At 37.6% G+C, this 9,211-nt stretch overlaps 1 pseudogene; it reads right to left on the minus strand.

Annotated features, from left to right (window-relative positions):
- Positions 1 to 6,599: 6,599 nt before the first annotated feature.
- LOC109436706 (annexin A1) lies at positions 6,600 to 7,584 on the minus strand (annotated as a pseudogene).
- Between the last annotated feature and the right edge of the window lie 1,627 nt (positions 7,585 to 9,211).

The raw sequence follows: 9,211 nt of genomic DNA on the forward strand, positions 1-9,211 counted from the left end.
GCTGACAGGACTGGCCACACCCACAGCATATGAACTGCTGTGTGGGGGCCAACCCCACAGAGTGAAATTCGCCCTGGTGGGCTCATGTGCCTGTTGAGACCACCTTTTGGGTGTGCCACTTGTGGGACTAATTGAGTAGTGCTCTGTTGTGGTCTGAAGCCAGCTTCTGGGTGTGTTGGTTCCGGGGAGGGGCTTTTGTGCCAGCCAAGGTCACCCACTGCCTGTGCCTGGCCCGGGGCTACCTGGTAGGAACTACACAGTTATCCGTGGTCCAATCATGTTTTTTTGTGTGTATCAGCTGTTCTTCCCTTTTTATTGCTGAGTAGAATTCTGTTGTAATGATAGGTCACAATTTGTTTATCTATTCATCAGCTGATGGACTTTTGGGCTGTTTCCACTCTTCAGTTATTATGAGTAATGCTCCTGTGAACATTTGTGTACAAATCTCTTTGTGTCTGTGTTCATGATGGATATTAGTCTATCGTTTTCTTTTTTATAATGTCTTTTTACAGAGCCCTACTTCCTTCTTAAATAAAATGTGAAGGTTAGGGAAGTCCTCCCCACAGAAATGATTTCCAAGTCCGGGATCCTGTCTGGATAGAGTCTTGCTCCCAAGTATACCTCCTGTAATAATCAGCCAATGATGATGAGATGAGATAAGATAATCTGGCTGAAAGTTCCACCTGGGTCTCTTAGTTAGTACGTACATTTGGTGGGTAAATCTGGAACCACGGTCTGAGCTTCTGCTATACAGGTGTAAGAACTCAATTTTATCAGATCACCCAAAGATGATAATTACCTAGGGAATTGCGTCATACTGTACAAGCCTGTAGAGACTACATGATTATATCAGGGTGTCATTTTATTAATTTATAATGGAAGCATACCTTTCTTGAAATCTGAATATTCATGCCTTTTATTCAAGGAATCCACTTCCACCTTCGTCTCTAAATACTCAAGAAACCGAATTAGTCATGAGAAGGCTTCTTAGTGAGCCTAGAGGCAGAGCACAGGGAGCGGGGCAATGCAGCGTTTGTTCTGTCCAGACTGAGGTGGAACATGGACTCAGCCCTGTTCCTGGCTGGTGAGCCTGTGCCACTCAGCGTCCCTCTGCCATTGTTAGTGCTGAACAAACAACAGCAATTTCTTAGCCTTTGGCAACCTTTTTCCTAGACTTGTCCAGGCCACTACTTTCCCTTATGGCCTTTGTCATATTGCAGTTCATTAAACAACTGCTTATTTTGCATTCACTTTCGGTTTGTCTCTGCAACAGAGACTTAAGACACCCTGGTTCTAAGAGTAGAAAACAAATATTCTATATGTTTCAAAAATCATTGTGAAACATGACACCTATACAGAAAAGTGCACAAAATAAAAAAGTACTACCCGATGGTTAATCATAAAGCAAATACTTGTTCAACCACTACCCAAATCAAGAAATGGAATGCTGCCAGCATCCCAGAACCTACTATATGCCCTTTCTTGTCACAAATATCCACTCCCATACAACTTTTTATTTAATCACTTCCTTGTGTTTACCTATAATTTCTCACCAAAACATGCATTCCTAAATCCTATGGCTACGTGTGTGTGGTGTGTGTGTATGTGTCTTGCTTCTCAAGAGTCATTCATATTGTTGCATGTTGTTAACACATTTTAATTCCATCCTCTGGACATACCACTATTTGTTTATCCATTCTACTGTTGGTAGACTTTCGAGTTGTTTCCATTTTTTGGAATCAGTTTGTCAAGTTCTATTTTTTGAAATCTTTGAGGTTTTGATTAGGATTGCCTTGTATCTGTAGATCAGTTTGAGAATTGATATACTTACGTTATTGAGTCTTCTTATCCACGCATGTATTTATCTCTCCATTTATTTAAGTCTTCTGAAATTTCTTGCAATTAATTTTTTTTTTTTTAGCTTTCTGTTTGGATGTCTTTGCATATCTTTTTCTAATTTTATTCTTTAGGCATTGATTTGTTTAAGCTATTGTAGATGGTATCTTTTATTCTGTTTACTATTGGCACACTCTTGATTTTCATATATTGATTCTATATCCAGTAACCTTGCTAAAATCTCTTATTAGTTCTAATATTTATCAGTAGTCTTTTGGATTGTCTTATCTGAGAATAATGGCTGCCTTAGGTTTCTTTTTTTCCCCTTTCCAACTCTTATACCTTTTATATCTTTTTCTTACCTACTGTACTGTCTAAAGCCTCCAGTACAATGCTGAATAGAAATAATAGTAGTGGAACTTCCTTATCTCATCCACAATCTCAAGCTGAAAGCTTTCAACTTTTTACCAAGTATAATGTTTGCTGTAGGTTTTCTATTGACGTCTCTTATTCAATTCAGGAAGTTTCATTCTTTCCTATGAGTTTTTATTGTATATGGATATCGAGTTTTATCAAACACTTTTCCTGCCAAACTTGAGATGATCATGAATTTTCTATGTTAATGTATTAATTTGGTGAATTCTATTAATTGATTTCCTAATGTTAAATCAATGTGCATTCCTAGGATAAATTCAATTTGGTCGTTGTGTATTATCCTTTTATATATTGCTTGATTCGGCTTTTTAAATTTTGTTTAAGAGTTTTGCACCTATATTTATGAATGATATTGGCCTGTGTCTTCTCTTTCTAGTACTATTCTTCTTGGGTGTTAGTGTAAAAGTTATACTAGCTTCACAAAATTTGTTTGTGAATCTTGTTCTACTTTCTGGAAGAGATATATAAGTAAACATTTTTTTCTTTCTTCACTGTTTGGTAGGATTTCCCAGTGAAGCCATCTGCGTCCTGAATTTTCATCATCAGATGTTTTTAAATAGATTGAATTTCTTTAATAATTATAGGACTAATATTTTCTGTTTCGTTTTCTGTTGGTTAGCTTGTATTTATCTCTGGATCTTTCCATTTCACCTAAATTTTCAAGTTTATTTGCATAAAGTTGTTAATAATATCCTCTTATTTTTGTGGGGAAGTCTTTTTTCATTTCTTATACTTGCTATTCATGCCTTGTCTTTTCTTTTAGTCATTCTCACTGGAGGGTTATTAATTTTGTTAGTCTTTTCAGGTATGGCTTTGTTGATTCTCTCAGCTGTGTGTTTTCTTTTACATTTATTTATACTTTTAAATTTGGTGGGTTTATTTTCTGTTCTTTTCCTAACTTCTTTATTTTTTTAAGATTTTATTGGGGAAGGGGAACAGGACTTTATTGGGGAACCGTGTGTACTTCCAGGACTTTTTCCCAAGTCAAGTTGTTGTCCTTTCAGCCTTAGTTGTGGAGGGCGCAGCTCAGCTCCAGGTCCAGGTCCAGTTGCCGTTGCTAGTTGCAGGGGGCGCTGCCCACCATCCCTTGTGGGACTCAAGGAATCGAACTGGCAACCTTGTGGTTGAGAGGCCATGCTCCAAACAATTGAGCCATTCGGGAGTCAGCTCAGCTCAAGGTTCCCTGTTCAATCTTAGTTGCAGGGGGCGGAGCCCACCATCCCTTGTGGGACTTTGAACCGGCAACCTGTGGTTGAGAGCCCACTGGCCTATGTGGGAATCGAACCGGCAGCCTTTGGAGTTAGGAGCACAGAGCTCCAACTTCCTGAGCCACCGGGCAGGCCCCCTTTTCCTAACTCCTTAAAATGAATGCTTACCTCATTTATTTCAGACTTTTTTCTTCCCTAAAATATGCAATTAAGGCTATAAATTTCTCTTCAAATGCTGCTTTAGCTGTATTCCATAAATTTTGTGCTGTATTTTTCATTATATATCATTTAGTTAAAAATAATTTCTATTTTCCATTTTTATTTCTTCTTAGACAATGCATTATTTAAAAGGGCATTTTGGAACATATTACTCAAAAATTTAGTTTTCAAAATACAGAGATATTTCCAATTATATTTTTGTTATTGGTTCTTAGCCTGTTTACAATGTAGTTAGAGAACATTATCTGTTTTATATCAATCCTTTGAAATTTGTTGGAACTTGTATTTGGCCCAGCATATATTCAAATTTTAAAATGGATTGTATAGTCTTGAAAATAATGTATTCTGCAGCTGTTGGGTGCTCCATTCTACATATATATCCATAAATTCAAGTTTGTTAATTACATTGTTTCCAATCTTCTACAGTGTTATTGATTTCTTATCTACTTGTTCCATTAATTACTGAAAAAAGTACATCATAATATCCCACTATGAATATGGATTTGTCTGTTTCTCCATATAATTCTCTCTACATATGCTCTATATATCTGTTATTAGGTTTATACAAATTTAGAATAATCTTTTTTTTTTTTTTGGCGCAGCTCACAGGGGCCCATGCAGGGATCGAACCGGCAACCTTGGTGTTATCAGCACCATACTCTAAGCAACTGAGCTAACCAGCCACCCCAGAATAATCTTTTATTATTGAAAATGACCCTCTTTATTCTAGTGATGCTTTTTATTTTAATGTTTCATTTTTTGTTTTTGGGGTTTATTTTTAGGATTGCTACACCAGTTGTCCTAATAGTATTTCAATGGTATATAATTTTTCATAATTTTCCTTTCAGTCTTTTTTATCCCTATGTTTTAGACATGTCTCTTGTCCTTAGCATATATCAGATTTTGTATCTATCTAGTGTGACAAATTTTTGTCTTTTAGCTGGAGCAGTTGACCCTCTTATATTTAATTTAATTATTGATCTTACTGTCTTACCATGATGGGCTTTCTGTTCACCACATCTGTTCTTTGTTCCGTTATCTCTTTATTGCATTGGTTTAATTTGATTGAGTTTTTTATATTTCATTTTGTCCATCTGTTAGTTTGATAGTTATTCAGGCTTTTACCATTGTCTTTAATGATTATAGTCTAGAAATTACAATATGCAACCTTGACCTATCACCATCAAATAGGGGTTACTACCTTTACTCCTCTCCTAGAAAAATCAAGGAATTTAGGATATTTACATTTCTCTTTTGTTGTTTTGAATTTTATTTTTCTATATATCACAAACCCAACAAGACATTATTTTATAAAGTCAATGTTCATTTGGATTTACCCTCGCGTTTGACACTTCATTCCTCTTCTATCCCCGATCTCCTTCCTGGGACAATTTTTCTCCTGCCTGAAAAACACCCTAGAATACCCTTTAATACAGGATTTTTTCCCCTGAGGAGAAGTCTAGTTTGACAAGTTTACTATTGTTGTGTTGTTTAGTTTTCCTTCCAACACATCAAAGATATAATTCTAGTACTTCTGGCTTCCATTGTTTCAGCTGAAAAGTAAACACAACTTTTGAAAGTCACCCTTTGGCTACTTTTTAAATTCCTTGTTTGGGGCATTTCTGTAGTAGGTATGGATTTCTATTTATCCTGCTTGAGATTTATTTGACTCATTGAATTTGTAGAGTGATGTGTTCATCAGTCTTGCAAAATTTTCAGCTTGTTTATTCAAACATTGCTTCTGCCTTATTCTTTCGCTCCTTTCTTCCTGAAACTCACATTAAACCTGTTAGATATTCTTTCCAAATAATTTATCTTAGCTATTCTATTATATTTTCTGTTCTTTTGTCTCTTCATATTTCACTCTAGATTGTTTTGTTGTGAGTATTAACTCAGGGTTTACCATAAAAACTTAAGCTGTGTATGTCAAAGGTTACACAATACTGAGGGAAGTTACTGATCTCACACACACACACATGCACACACTCACACTCACACTCACACACCTTCACCTAAGAAGGGAGCAAGTCAGTGGGGAGGAAAATGAGGTAACAGGCAGGTACATATGACCTTATCAGAATCACTCAGTCTTTTTCAGCCACTGCTGACTCAATGGGTGCATCAGTGGCCTTTGCTAGCCATGCGGGTGGAGTATCCTGACAGTCTCTGTGTTGTGGCCAGCAAAATACCCAGTTAAATGTTCTCCAGAGAGATGTGGGAAGATTGTTACTCAGTGCCCAGTGGCATTAGAGTGGGCTGAGAATTTATGCTAAAATTTCTACTAGGAGCTTAGAGGTTATATTAACCAGGAGTATTAGCACAGATTGTTTTTGTTTCCTTAGGCTTTATTACAAATGCAAGCCACTTTTTTACATTAGAAAGAGTTTTCTCAAGAATATCACGTTCAAAAACAAGTTTCACATAAACATGTTTATGACCTTTTGTAAGAACAAGGTGTTTACAGTTGAACGAAGTGAGGTAAAACATCAAAAGAAGTTTACTTTTGGGAGGGAAATGAGACATCCCTCACAAATTGTTATACCACGCACAGAACACAGAACTTCCATTTTATTAATTCTCTCTTTAGCTGTGTTTAATTTCCTGTTAGACCATTCCATTGAGCTTTGTTTGTTTTGGGGGTTGGGGGATTTTTTTGTCCTAGAAAATCATTTTATTTTCTGTTACATAAACATCTTTTTTGGGTAATATTACTAGAACAACCTGTGTATGGGGTTCAATAGTTGGGGTAAATATATTATTTAAAAGTTTATCTCTATTATACAGAGTTGTGATACAAAAATTATTTATAGGCTATAGTTTCCAGAAAGCAGTTAGCTAGACTAATCCTGCTGAAGAAAGTTTCCTATTCAAGTCTATAATATAGAATGAAAAGATATGATTTTAAAATTTTCTGAGAAAAAAGCTTGAGATCATCAAAGGAATGTTTACTGTCCTCCACAGAGAGCCACCATACAACTTGTGAAAGCATGCTTTGATATCATTCATGTCGACTTCAGGACAGGAAACCATAATTCTGATCAATGTCTTATGATGTGTTTCAGCACCCTTCATGGCCTGTTGAGACTTATCAGCAAAGAACATTGATTTGTTTGCGGCACACTTCACGGTCATTGTGAAGCATTTCTTGATGTTATCTCTCATTCCAGAACTTTGTGCGTGTCATGCTGATTGTACTTGATGTACTTCTGCAGTACATCTGCAGAGTGTTTCTGGTGGTAGGAATGGTATTGAACACATTCACATCTGTCCCTTTCCTCCCTTCTCCTGCTTCATGTAATGTCCTGGCATCTGAGACAGCCCCGTCATTTACGCCCAGGCCCTCAGATCGGTCACCCTTAGCAAGAGAAAGCAAAGCCTCCTGATTCTCCCCAGATGTGTCTGAGGTGATGTCTTTAGCCAGATCTCTGTTCAGTTCTTCTCTATAGACTGTTATTTTCTCTATTAGTTCTTGATGCCAACATTTCATTCAGAGTGTCTTCATCAGTTCCAAGGCCCTTCATGGCAACGTGGAGTTCATCAGCATCCAATTGGGCTGGAGTTCTTAATAGAGACAAAGCAGCTTCCTTGAGGTGACCTGTAAGAGCTTTCTTCAGAGCTCCATCGGGGCCTTTCCTTTATCCTGAAGATATGCTGCTTTCATCTGTTGACGCTGTGCATTGTTTCTCTTAGTTAGAATGTCAATTATAGTTGTTTCATCCACACCTTTGACTGTTATTTATACAACATCTGAGGATGGATGGAAGCTGGGATAGGGGCTCATTGCTGACCCAGGACCACCTTTGGATCCTTTCACAGTTTTAATGTATTCCTGCTCTCCATTTTCAATAAACAAGGTCTGCTTGAGGAATTCTGATACTATTGCCATTTTTAAAGAAGTTTCTTTTTTTTTCACCTTCTTCCAAGAACTAAAGAGAGCTTCTTCTCTGATCATTTCACACTCTCCATTGAGTTTTTAATTTTGATCATGATATAGTCTTTTAGTTCTAAAATTCCTATAGATTCTCTTCCCAAACTTTTCAAAATATAGTTTCCACTTTCTTGCCAAAATTTTCAAGCTCGGTTTTTATCTTCTTGAATATAGCAAGCAGAATTGTTTTATAGTCTGTGTCTGATTCTAATACCTGGGAGCCCTGTAGAGCTAGTTCTGTGGTCTGTTGTTCCTGTTGGTTCTTGTTCTGTCAAGTCACCATATGAGCCTAACTATCTCTGAGCTGGACGTTGTGTTTTGTTTTGTTTTGTTTTGTTTTGTTTTGTTTTGTTTTATTTTTCTGTAGGATAATCTGAGGCCTGGTATAATGCCATCTTACTCCAGAGAGGATTTCATTTTCTTTGGCCAAGAGTCTGGGGACATTAGCAATGTGGGAACCTCCTTCATCCTATTTCAGGACTGGGTATTTTCTGGGCTACTTGATCACTTGCAGCTGTGCTGCAGTAATGCAGCAACTTTTTTCTCATAGCCCCATGAAGCTTGAAAACATGAAGCTCAGCTTTTTGGCCGTCCTTTCAGGTCAGCAAACAGTCCTGATGCTGTTGGACAGAGAGTATCCATAATGTGGAACCCACCTCTGGAAAGCTCTGCCCTGCCTACATTTTGGCCCACTAGTTCTCATGATCTTGCTCGCTCTTTTCTATTTTCAATGTTTTGTCCAGTCTTTTTAGTTGTTTCCAGTGTCCTGGTTGGTACCAATTACCTATACCATTGTTACTAGAAATAGAAGTACCCACTTCACTTTTTTTTTTAAAGCAAATATTTTTGTGTGTGTGCCTACTCTATGTAAGTTACTATTTTAGAGACATTAAGTATTCAAAGAGAAGTAAACAAGAAATCTCTGTCTTAAAGGAGCTCAGAGCCTCCTGGGGAAGACATCTTGCATGTAGTGTATCCATGAGCCAGACACCAGGACACATATTGAGCTGTAATGCAGGGAACACAGGGACCTACAGGGCTGCAGGGAAGGTGCAGTCCACCAGACAGAGATTTCAAAACAAGCCAGCGCTCTCTTTCATGGCTGTGGATTGCTGCACTCATTATTCTGTGTTGATTCTTGTTAGTTCTGGATTTTCAGGATGCCATTTTCTTTTCTAATCCTTACATTCTATGAGTGTCTCAGGGTGGAATCTACCCCTTATCTTATACATTTATTATAATAAGGAAGTTCTTTATTGTTTGCCCTGTCTGGCTCAGATGGTCGTTTCACAGACCCAGTGGTGGCTGGCAGGATTACAAGCGCCCCCCGCCCCCACCTCAGGCTGAGAAGAGACTCACCAGCCCACCAAAATCCTTTTTCTTTAAATGGCTTTATTGAAATATCTTTCCCATACCATACAGTTCACTCTCATTTATAGCATACAGTTCAGCGACTTTTTCAGTATCTTCACAAAGTTGTGCGTCTGTCATGACAATCAACTTTGGTACATTTCATCACCCCAAAAAGAAACATCACACGCCTTAATCATCATTTCCCTAATCCTCCCATGTTTGCAATCCCAAC

This window comes from Rhinolophus sinicus, linkage group LG18 (genome assembly GCF_036562045.2).
Source record: "Rhinolophus sinicus isolate RSC01 linkage group LG18, ASM3656204v1, whole genome shotgun sequence".
Classification (NCBI taxonomy): Eukaryota; Metazoa; Chordata; class Mammalia; order Chiroptera; family Rhinolophidae; genus Rhinolophus; species Rhinolophus sinicus.